This window comes from Monodelphis domestica, chromosome 6 (assembly GCF_027887165.1).
Source record: "Monodelphis domestica isolate mMonDom1 chromosome 6, mMonDom1.pri, whole genome shotgun sequence".
Classification (NCBI taxonomy): domain Eukaryota; kingdom Metazoa; phylum Chordata; class Mammalia; order Didelphimorphia; family Didelphidae; genus Monodelphis; species Monodelphis domestica.
In genome coordinates, this window is record NC_077232.1 from 50,678,053 (window position 1) to 50,690,983 (window position 12,931).

At 34.4% G+C, this 12,931-nt stretch overlaps 1 protein-coding gene across 6 annotated transcripts in view; it reads right to left on the reverse strand.

Annotated features, from left to right (window-relative positions):
* ANO3 (anoctamin 3) overlaps positions 1-12,931 on the reverse strand; it is a 616,473-nt gene that overhangs the window by 58,823 nt on the left and 544,719 nt on the right. The window lies entirely within an intron of this gene.

A 12,931-nucleotide genomic window follows, 5' to 3' on the forward strand; every position in this document is an offset into this window, starting at 1 on the left:
AAACCCTCCCATAGGGATGGGAGCAAGGAGTTTAAGAAAGAAATGAAGAAAATAAAATCAGTCGAGAATTTTTGATGTTTATTTTTGTCATTGACCTCTTTGGACATTTGGTAAAGTCTATGAACTTTACCCTTCTCAGAACAATGTTTTAAATACATAAAATAATATACATTGGGGTTATAAAAAGGAAACCTACTCTAATGAAAAATCATTTCCTTCCTGCTTTCCTTCCTTCCCTCCCTCAATTCCCCCACTCCTTCCCATCTTTCCAACACTTATACCCACACACAATTATAGACTTTAGCACTCAGGCCAGGGCTTTGAGTCCGAATGCCATTTTGATGTTGAGAAACTATTTTTACTATGGGGCAATCGTTTAACCTCTACGCTCCCTGGTTTCCTCATTTGTAAAATGGAAATGAAAAACAATCACAGAAACATGTCTGGGGAATTTACTCTATTCCACTTACTCTGTCCATCACCATGGCTACAAAGATAAAACAAACAAACAAAATCCTTGCCTTCAAGTGAATTACACTCTATCAAGCGTAAGCAACATTTGTAGAATCTGTCTCATATATTCAATGAAGAGCCTGAAATGAGACCATATGTGACGGACTTTGTAAATCATAGTTTATGTCAGCTATTTAAAGACTACTATAATTAAACTAGGAAGGCTATAGGTTTGGATCAATCCGAGTTTCAACCTATAACTTCCAACAATAGTGATTTCAAGGCTCCTTTGTGGATTTTACACCTTCAATAAAGTTTCTATTCTGAGTCTCGGTCCCAACCTAGTTAATATTAAACTTTATCCTTAGTTTTTGTCCTCAGAAATTTGTTTCTTTGTTCTAGAATAGAAATTAGAGGGAAAACAAGAGCCTGCATTCTAACAGAATCGCCTGAAGTTGTCTTGGGTTAATAAAGTTATTTTTTAAATGTAATTTGAAAGTATCTTAAGCATCCTTACTATATTATATTAAGCATCCTTAATAAGCATCATTATTACAGAGTAAATATTCTATTATTATTTATTTTTTAAACCATTACCTTGTGTCTTAGTCTACATTAAGACAGAAGAGTGACAAGGGCAAGGCAATGGAGGTTAAGTGACTTGCCCAGGGTCACACAGCTAGGAAGTGTCTGAGGTCAGATTTGAACTCAGGTCTTCTTGACTCCAGAGTTGACATTTTAAAAAAGCAAAATTGCAACATTAACAATTCCCTTATGCTCCTTAGTATTGCAGACCATTCCCATGTTTCCAACCCTTAAGTTAATTCCATATTTTCTTAGGTTGCATTATACCACTAGCATCATGATACATGCTTCTCTACATAAAGAGGCTTCCTTTAAACTTAGAATCAATTTTTAACTAAATATGCAAAGATTCTGTGATTTAATCATTATCTAAAGCCAACAAAGATATCAACATTTTTCTGATTCAGCAGATAAATCCCAAAGACACCCAAAGGTTAAAAGATTTGTCCTAAGTAATTTAGATAGTGGGGGTAATAGATAGGGTTTAAATTTAATTATTTCAATTCCAAGCCCAGCATTGTATCTACCTCATCTCCCTGCCTTAAGGCATCCCATTTAGTTCAAAATAAATGTAATATTATCTTGCTAACTGATAGGCTAGGTGGTGCATGGGGAAAAGGACCTTCTTCAGAGACACTTGCTACATGTCCTGCCCCCCTCCCAGTTTTTTGTTTCTCTTCTAATCATGGTTACACTGGTTTCATCTGTGCAAAACCTTTTTAATTTAATATTGTTAAAGCTATTTTATATTGTGCCCATTATCTTACAGATAAGTATCACTCTAGAGAGAGCCATGAATCTTGAGGAGGGAAGATATGAGTTCAAATCATGTCCCATTAATTAACTGGCTGTGTTATTTTGAGAAAGTCATTGAATCTTTCTATAAGACTCAATTGTCCTCATCTGTAAAATGGGGGTTAACAGTAGCACCTACCTCAAAAGGTTGTGCTGAGTATCGCAGGACATATATATCAAGTTCTTTAGAAATCTTATTATAATTATATTATTACAATAAGAAAGTTGAGGTGTGGGGAAGTTTAGTGGCTTGCCCAATATGCTCCTTTGACACTTGGTTCTCTAGAAATCAACAGAGGAAAGCTCTTCTTTTGGGAAAGAATTCCTGGTGAGCACAGAAAAGGCAGCATGGGTGGAGGCCAGGAAAGGAACTGCAAATTAGAAGTTCTCGACTAGGAAATTTGGTCATGTGCTCAGAAATCCAGTTATACAGATCCTGATGACAGTTTCCCACCATGAAACCAATTTGGAGACTTCAGTGGGTTGACCACAGCCAGGTTTATAAGACAGAAGGAGGATCTAGACTTTGAAGTGACTGCATTGGATTGCTACTACAGAAAGAGAGTAACAGCATAATCAGAACATTTTATCATCCAATCATCCCAGTGAGGTGGACTTTTGGGCAGCATAATCTTAACCTATTATCATTTGACTTCTACATAAAATGAACAGTTGCTCTGAGTGTCTTATCCAAAAGGAAGGAAGAATGAAAAGAAGAATTTTTTTTTAAAAGTGCCTACTATGTGCCAGGCAGACACTCTACAAATGTTATTACATTTGATGTTTACAACAACCCTAGAAGGTAAAGGTTATTTTTATTGTTGTTCAACACTTGAGGAAATAAAGGAACTTGCCCAGGATTACAGTGTTCTAGGCTACATTTGAATTCAGCTCTTCTTGACTCCATGCCCAGCACTCTGTATACTATATCATCCCATACCTGCTTCAGGGACTTTTCTAGAAAGCAGTTGTTAGATTTAAAATGGTTGAGGTCTTAAACTGTAGTGATTAAAAATAGTGGAAGATATAAATTGTGATAGATATAAGAGAGGGTGAGTAAATTTGACCGCAGAAATATGTTTCACTACAGTGTCTTGGTTTTTAAATCAAATATAAGGTGGTCGCCAGGGAAATATTCCCAATTATTCAAATACTCAAGTCAACTGGGTTTTATAGAGATTTTAATTAATACAATTGTGGAATTAAAGAAAAGAGAGAAAGAGAGAAAAAAGGAAATAAATATGAAGGGCCTTAAGAAAACATGGCCTAGACCTGAGTCTTAAGAGAGAGAGATCAGTCAGTCAGTCTTTTAACACTCACCACAAGGTCTGTCTAAGCAAGGATTCTAGTGACACCAGGCCAGCTCCATCTCAGCTGACTTCACCAGAGAGAGTTTCAAAGGGCCTTTCTCCAGAGCCTCCAGAGGGACAGAGTCCCGTCAGAGGAGCTCCAGCGAGATCTCCTTAGAGATTGTCCTCCAAGAGCTTCCCTTCTCCAGAGCCTCTCTCAAAAGATTCTTCCCAAGCGATCCTCATCAGAGATCCTCCAAAAGGATTTTTTTCAAAAGGATTTTTCTTCTCAAGAGATTCTGCTTCTTATATAGGAGGTTTTTCTCCTATGTCACCTCCCCTAAGTCCTTACATCTACCAATCACTGTAGACGTTTTCCAAAGGACTGTCCATCTGAATTCTTGCTAAGTCGACAAATCTCCTCAGTAAGTCTGAACCAGAAAAAATGCTGCTGTGTCAACTAATCTCCTCAGTAAGTCTGAACCAGTGAAAACATAGCTGAGTCAACTAATCTCATTAAGAGAAAACTTGCCCGACCCTTTTAGGTACCTAGCATTTCATTGTATCAATTCTGAAAAACAGGCCTGGCTCAAAGAACTCCTTGCCTTATTATAAGCATGGGTCCAAGTACTTTCATTGTTTAGCAAGGAGTTTTCTCCCCTAAAGCAGTCTTAAGTATGGGTGGAGTAGAGGTCCTCCCATAGCAAGGAGTTTTCTCATCAAAATGGGGAATGTTCCCAGTCCAATGGGGAAATTTTTTACCATTCACAAGTCTGAGAAATTTCAAGGTTTACACAGTGATTTTTCAGAGAGTGCAAGATGGAGGTATCATCAAACAATAATACTTGCTAACAGAAAAACAAGCAAACAACAACAGTAAGAAAAATAATCTTAAAACTTAAACAATACTACGGACTGGACAAAAGAAAATAGAAAAGGAAATTAACCCAACTTGGAAACTAACCATATGGAAATGGAAACTTACTCAACTAATATACACCAGTATTCCTTTATAAGGATTTTAAGAATCTAATCTAATCTAAGAATTCTAAGAAAACTCAATCTTTTAAAATAAGGTCATTTTTTACTTAAAGGAAGGACTATCAATCATACTGAATACACATCAATAAACAAAAATATTAATTAAGGGCAAAATATATAAACTTTAAGTTTGAATCTAGATCTTTTTAAAGACAAGGCTGACTTGATTCACTATATTGCATTGCTATTTTTATGATGATAGCTTTGGCATTTTGTATACTTACACATATTTTGTAATGCATTAAATATTATGCATATGGTAACATGTAATATTAAAATATAATATAAAATATATATCTATAATTGTTTGCATGTACTACATGTACATGAAATTTTTTCCTGTAAATAAACATAAATCTAGTGTCAGAATATGACTTCAGACTCTAGCTGTATGACCCTGGGTAAGTCACTTAACTAGTCTGTGACTCAATTAGTCAGCTGTAAAAGAAAGATAATGAATCTACCTCTCAGGGTTGTTTTGTAGACATAATGAGATGCTTGTTAAAACCCCTTATGGTGGCAGCTAGGTGACTCAGAGACCATAGTAAGGTCTGGAGAAGAGGGATCCTGGGTTCAAATTTGACTTCAGACACTTCCTAGCTGTGTGAATCTGGGCAAGTCATTTAACTCCCATTGCTTACTCCCTTACTTCTCTTCTATATTGGAACCAATATTAAATCTAAGACAGAGAGTTAGGGTTAAAAAACTAACACTAACATTCAGGTACCATTTAAATATTGGCTATTATTATATGTACATGTATTTGCTATTATATGTTTCATAATGCATTTTTATATTATACTAACATTCACACACATGCAATTGCTATAGTTGAGTCATTTCCAGTTGTGTCTGATTTTTTAAAAATATTTATTCATTTGTCTTTTCAGTTACATGTAAAAACAATTTTTGACAATTGTCAAAGTTTAAAGGAAAAAAAAAGTCTAAGTTTAAGTGAGGGGTTTATTTGGGAGAAGGGAAAGGTAAAGAAGTTGAAGGGAGAGAGGGTTTGGGGTTTCCCTAATACTAATACAATTCCTAAGTTGGAGGATGGTGGAAGAGAGTTCAGATTTGGGGAAATGGCCAACAGGTTTGAAGATTCAGTGACTGGAGTATTGTAGGGAGAAACCAGAGAGCAGGACTTTTCTGTCCTTCCTCTTCTCTGTCCCAAGGGCAAGAGACCAAGTTTTTTTCAGTTTGACTCTCCTTCTTCAGTGGTCCTTCCTGGTCTCCATTCTATTTAGAATGTCCTCCTTGATTGACAGGTTCAGCAGTCCTGGCTTCTCCAGCTCTGCTGCAGACTTTTCCCATTTTCTCTCCTCCACATTACACTCCACAGAAAGCTTTCTCTCTTGTATTCTACATAAATTCGACCATCCTTATAGAATCTCAAGATAGCAGCTCAAAATGCATCGTCTAGCTGTAACATAAACATAGACATCTCCTGAAAAGCTTCCTTCCTATGTATCCTGGAGCTGTTCATTATTCTGATAACCAAAGAAGCTTCTGCAATGCCCTGACCAAAAGACTCAGACTCCCTTTTCACCTAATCCCTGTAAATCTTCAAGGGATTGTCAATATTCCTCAGTTGCTTGGGTTTGTAGAAATGCCTTAGAAATGTTTTTGGTTAAAGTCTTTTCATAAATAATTTTCTGTGAGAAAGTTACATCCCTAAGAATGATGGAATGCTTAAAACTCTACAGTCTATAAAAGTTTTTCTCTTTGTCCTAATCAATGGAACATACAAAGCTATCATCACTGTGCTGGGTGTTAACCTTGCTTGGTGTCCTTCCCAGACACATAGGTATTCATTCTTCCTATTACTATCTTTTCCTCTCTTATCTTCCACTTTGTTTTGTTTGCAAGAAGCTGGTCTCCTCAGGAAGCATATTCTCTCTTTCTCTCTCCATGGCTGTGATTTTGGGTTTATTACTCCTGAATGTCTGGTCCTTACATTCAATCATTTCATCATTTGACACTTGGCTTTTTCTGCACCCAGTGATATAATCACGTGATTTTTGCTACTTTTGTTGTTGTTGTAATCAAGTATGTTAACTGCTTTCTTATATTAAACTACCCCTGCTTAACCTGTTATAAATCTTATTTGACCATAATATATAATGAATGAGATATATTCTTGTAATCTCCTGGATTATGTTTTATTTAGCATTTTGCATCTATTTTCATTAATAAAATTGGACTATTATTTTCTTTCTGTGTTTTTTTTTCTCTTCCTGATTCAAGTATTAGCATCATATTTGTTTCATAAAAGGAGTATGGTAGGACTCCTTCCTTATCTTTTGTTCTAAATAATTTATTTAGAATTAGATGATATTTAAATGTTTGGTAAAATTCACTTGTAAATCCATTTGGTCCTAATGTTTGTTTGTTTTTTTCCCTTAAGAAGTTCATTTATAGCATATTCAACTTCCTTTCAAAAATAATTTTATTTAGATATTTCATTCTCTCTTCTGGTAGTGTAGGCAATTTATATTTTTGTAAGTATTCTTCGATGTCACTTAAATTGTTAAATTTGTTGGCATAAAATTGGGGAAAATGACTTCTAATGATTGCCTTGATTTCATATTCATTAGTGGTAAATTCACCATTTTCATTTTGTATGCTGGTGACTTGGTTTTCATCTCTTTTTAAAATTATATGATCCAATGGTTTATCTATTTTTTTTCTGAAAACCAACTCAATTTTATTTATTAATTAAATGGATTTTTTTTTACACTCACTTTTGTTAATCTCACTATTAATTTTTAGGATTTCCAATTCAGTATTTAATTAGGCATTTTTAATTTGTTTCTTTCCTAGGCCTTTAATTGTGTGTCCAACTATGTTGTCAGTTCATTCTCTATTTTATTAATAATATAAACATTAATTATGAATTGATTTTTATTAATTAATATTAATAATAACTAATAATATATTGAAATTATAGGGATATAAATTTTTCTCTACTTCTTTTGCTACATTCTATAGGTTTTGGCATGTTGTCTCATTATTATCATCTTCTTTAAGAAAATTATTTATTATTTTTATGATGTTTATTTTTAATGCAATCAGTCTTTAAGTTATTTAATTTTTAATTTATTTATATTTCATGTTTCTATGGTTCCTTATCATGTATAATTATTGTATTATGATCTGAAAAAGATACATCTAATATTTCTACTTTTCTACATTTAACTTTAAATTTTTTTGTGTCTTAACATATGATCAGTTTTTACAAAAGTATATTCCTTTTTATTCCCATTCAATTATCAATAGCTATCTATCATATATTTACCTTAGCTAAAATTTTATTTACCTCCTTGACTTATTTCTTATTTATTTTTCAGGTTAGAATTTTCTAATTCTGAGAGGGGAAGATTAAGGTCCCCTGCTATTAGAGTTATGTTATCTATTTCCACATGTAATTCCTTTACCTTTTTGTTGAAAAATTTGAATGCTATAACATTTTATGCATATCAGTTTAGTATTGATAAGGCTTAATTATTCATGGTTCCTTTTAACATAAGGTAGTTTTTTTTTTTAGTTTTAACTTTGAGATCATTATTGATACTCTTGCTTCTTGTTTTTGTCAGCTGAGGCATAATCCCTTTATTTTTACTTGATGTATGTTTTTCATTTTTTAATATATTTCTTGTAAGCAAATTTCTCATTCTCTCCTCTGTTCTTCCATTCTCTTAGAAAGACACAATCCTTCTTATGATTTCAATTCCATTCTTCTTCTTCCTGCCTGCTCCATATTCTAAAGTTTCTACTACTAAATTCACCATCCTAAGGTAGAGATAATGAATATGACTTTCCCCTTGCTCAAAATATGCTATGGCTCCCCACTCCTTACAAGAAAAAAAAATACAAACTACAGAGCAAGACTTTAAATCCTATCACAATTTTGTTCTATCCAACTTTTCGAACCTTTTTTTGTATGACCCCTGTTTAGGCACTCAATATTCTGCCTAAAGGCAGCCCTTGCTGCTCTCCATGCCTGAAATTCCATCTCTCATCTTCCTGAATTTGCACTGTTAGCCCCAACACCTGGAATGTATTATCCGACTCATCTTGCATTTCAGAATCTCTTATCTTCTTTCAAAACTCTGCTCAGACTCGCATACAGATTATGATTACACACAACAATAGAAATTTATTGGCATCAAGGATAGTTGATATTTTTATCTTTACATCCCTAATCCCTGGCATAATGTCCCCTTTATAAGGAGTGTCTAATAAATGGCTTTTAAATAAAAACAAAATTTCAAATAATGCAAAGGATGATGGAGAGATTTATGGGAAGGATAAATGTATGACAATAGTTTAACAATGGTGATTTACACATGAGAAATAGTCAAAAAGGCGTCTAGGTATCACAGTTGATAGTAAATTACTAGGTCTCGAATTCGGAAGAATTTAGTTCAAATCTTGTCTGAGAAACATAGTAGCTGTGTGACTCTGGGCAAGTCACTTTAGATCTGCTTGGTTCAATTTCCTCATCTTGGTACCCAAACAGCCTCTGTCTTCTTGGGTTGTTATGAGGCTAAAGTGAGTTAATATTTCTAAAGCATGTTGCAAACCTTAAAGCACTATGTGGAAGATAATAATTTTGCAAAGGACAATGGAAAAATTTATGATCAGATAAAATATGATAATATTTTAACAATGGTAACTCGCATGTGAGAAATAGCCTAGAAGCCAGCTAGGTGGCACCGTAGACTACCAGGCTCAGATTCAGGAATACTAATTTTTGTGAGTTTAAATCTGGTCTCAGATACTTAATAGCTATGTGACCCTGGGTAAATCACTTGATCTTGTTTGCATCAGTTCCTCATTTTGCAAAATGAGCTGGAGAAGGAAATGGCTGAAACTCCAGTATCTCTGCCCAGGAAACCCCAAATAGGAAATGGACAGAACTGAATTGACTGAACATTATTACTACTACTACTACTACTACTACTACTACTACTACTACTACTACTACTACTACTACTACTACTACTACTACTACACAAGAGAATTAATTACAACCTTGTTAGTGAAATCTAATCAAAGTATCTGAAATGATCAATGGGAGCTCCTACTTTGATGCCCTCTATTTAGTATTTTATTTTGCTTTTTGCTTTTTTTCAGTGGAAAAAGGTAGTGGGCTAGTCATGGCAAGAAGTAGGACACATGCACACTTCTTATAATACATGATTATTTCAAGATATTAAAGGGGTGAGGAGAAAATCTTTAATACTTGGGTTCGGTCACCTCTAAAAGATATAAAATGTCATGGCAAGAATTGCATGAGATGAAAAAGGGCTTTGGTCTACAAGAGGGAAGGAATTGTCAATTGTCATAGTATCAGTGTGGGTCAACAAAAGGAAAAGAGAATAGCATAGAAGAGCAAAAAAAGGAAGAAATGCCATACAATGCTTAAAAGCAAAGAAAAGAAACAGAACCCCCCGCCTCCCAATTGAGAACTGGAGATACAGGTAGTCTAGTGGGCAGAAAACTAGCCTGAGTGCTAGAAGGATTTTAATTCATGCTTTTGGTTCCACTTCTTCTATCCAGTAAATGATCTTTGTTGTTAATAGAATTCCCTTATCAGGAGGTCTCTGTATGGATAAAATCACAAGTCCAATTTTTGAGAAGGAAGATTAAAAAAAGAAAGAAAAGGAAAACAAAAGAACTATAGATTGTTGGTGGGATGATTGAAGTTAAAGTTTTAAGGAGATAAAATAACAAATAGGGATTCTTGAACATTTTTTGTGTCCCTTTATGAAGCCTTCTGATATCATTGCCATCTCAAATAGTGTTTCGAGATGCATAAATAAAATACTTGGGATAATAAAGGAATTTAATTATATTGAAACAGAGTTATCAATATATACATATTTTTAAATCCACAAACTCCTGGTTGGGTCCTTGGACTAGAATAATATTCACTGAGAGGTTGCTTCTTATGTTTACTTTCTTTTTTCCCATCATTCATGATTTTAACATTTGGTACTCAAATGAGAAGAATTAGAAGAAAAAAGAAAAGATTCTTTGAAATATCATAAATGTAGAGTAGGTAAGGACCTTGAGGTCATCTTGTTCAACTCCCTCATTTTAGAGGTAAGCCTCAGGACAGGTAAGTGAATTACTCAAGGGTGCACTAGTTGAGGAGGATTTGTTTTTCTTCTCAATTATCTGATGGGAGAGAGAGAGAAGGTTGATTCTCATGGTAATAATTTGGCCCCTAGCATGTGCTGCGCTATCTGTCTGGAGATTCAGGTTTTCATCTTGGTCTAGTTTCTTACTCTCTCCTTGAGTAGAAATATGTCCTTTCATCGTCGTGTCCCTGGCTTTCTCCTCTATAACTTTAGACTGGATGATGTCCAAGGTACCTTCCATCCTTAACGTTCTAAGATTATCATCTTTAGTCATTTGGTATCCCAATATACTTTATGTAGTTACTTACAACTGTATGGACAAGTTGAAAACCCAGAATTTGGATCAATGAATTCTAATACTGATATAGTTTTTTTAGGTTCAAGCTGCAAGTCCAGAATGAGATACATGGTGCCCTGTAGAGCCTGAGATAAAGGTCATATAATATTAATAATAATAATAATAACATCTATACAGTGCTTACTAAATGCCAGGCACCTTGCAAAAGCCTTAAAATGATTATCTCATTTGACCACAACTCTAAGAGATGTGTGCAAATATTATTCTCATTTTACAGATGAGGAAACTAAGGCAAACAGAATTAAAGCCCAAGGTCACACAGATAGTAGGTATGTGAGGTCAAATTAGAACCCAGATTTTCTGATTCTAGACTCAGGGAGTCCTGGAACTGATCTGTTTTTGTATTTATCAGTGATGCATATGTCATAAAAGCTAACAATTACATAATATGATTGTTGTTGTTGAGTTGTAACTCTTTGTGACCCTATTTGGGGTTTTCCTTACAGAGATATTAGGGTAGTTTTATATTTTATTCTACAGTTCATTTTGAAGATGAGGAAACTGAGGCAAACAGTTAAGTGACTTGCCCAGGGTCACACAACTAGTAAATGTCTGAGTCTAGATGTGAACTGAGGAAGAATTCTTGCCTCCATGTCCAGCACTCCATTCATCATGCCACCTAGCTGCCTTCATAATTGCATATTTCATATTTATACTATGTTCTTGAATATATAAAATTGATCATTGGCTATTCATAGATTATATTCTTGTTATTTTTTACATCTTATATGAAAATATATGGCATTAAGAAATGTAATATGTTATAATATATAAATATTAGCAATTCTCATGAGCTAAATGGTGCAGTGCCCAGAGTTAGGAAGATCTGAGTTCAAATCCAGCCTTGGACACTTACACAGGGTTACACACCTCTGTAACCCTGGGTAAGTCACTTAATCCCATTTGCCTCAGTTTTCTCATCTGCAAAAGGAGTTGGAGAAGGAAATGGCAAACCGCTCCAGTATCTTTGCCAAGAAAATACCAAATGAGGTCCCAAAGGGTCAGACAGGACTGAAAGGACTGAACATTGATGAATTAACTATTATGATTACTATTCTTATTGATGGTGGATCATTTTTCTTTAACCACCCCTGGCCTTTTCATTGCTCTTCTCTCTTCTGGCACTCTGCTAGCCTGTCTGGCTTTATTTTACCAATTCATATACCTCCAGCCACACATTGGTAGTAATAGCTGTCGCCTCATGTATATATGATGCTAAATATTTTATGCAAAGTCCTTCCTATATTTTATCACATTTTATGTTAACCTTCCACATTTAACACTTATGCTTATGTAGTCTTCAGATCTTGAAGCATACAATCATACTTTTAAGCAAGGATGAAATTTATTATTACCTTTATAAATATAATTACCCATACAAAAGATCCTGTGGGACACAATCAACCATGTTAGAGAATTCTCATTTTAATGAATCCTTTTGAAAAGATTGCAACTGAACATCTACAAGGGCAAAGCTCTCAGCATTCACTAACATACCAAGTCCTTAGTTTATACATAAGACTTTATTGAAAATAATTAAATTAGGTTGGACTGCATTTCATCAAAGAATAGCCTACTTTTTTCTTTTATAATCAAGATTTTATTAGTTCTTGTTTGGTCATCAGTATATATACACTATAACAAATTTGTACATTTAAAAAATGCTAGAAAAAAATTTAAATATTATGTAGTTGCAATTCTTTTCTTAACTGTTTTCCCAGTGAAGGAATAGGCTATTTGGAAGAAATCTTTTTTTCCCTGCCCTGAGATCACAGATTGGGGCTGGTAAATGTCTTACCAATAATCTGGTTTAATCGTTTTCATTCTACAGATAAATGTCTTTTTCATTTTGCAGGTAAATGTCTTACCAATCACCTAATTTAATCATTTTCATTTTACAAATAAATGTCTTTTTTTTCCTACAGGTAAATGTTTTACCAATCACCTAGTTTAATTGTTTTCATTCTACAAATGAAAACACTGATGCCCATAGAGGTAAAGGGTCTGACTCAAATAAAAGTAAGCAGAACCAGAATTTGAACTCACATACTCTGACTGCAAAGAGAGAGATTTAAGAGAGATAGAGAGTGAAGCTATGTGGTTCAGTGGATCAAGAGTCACGTCTAGAGATGGGGGAGGAGGAGGTCTTCAGTTCAAATTTGACCCCAGATGCTTGAACCTAGTCAAATCACTTAACCCCCATTGCCTAGCCCTTACTGATCTTCTGACTTAGATCCAATACCCAGTATGGATTCTAAGTTGGA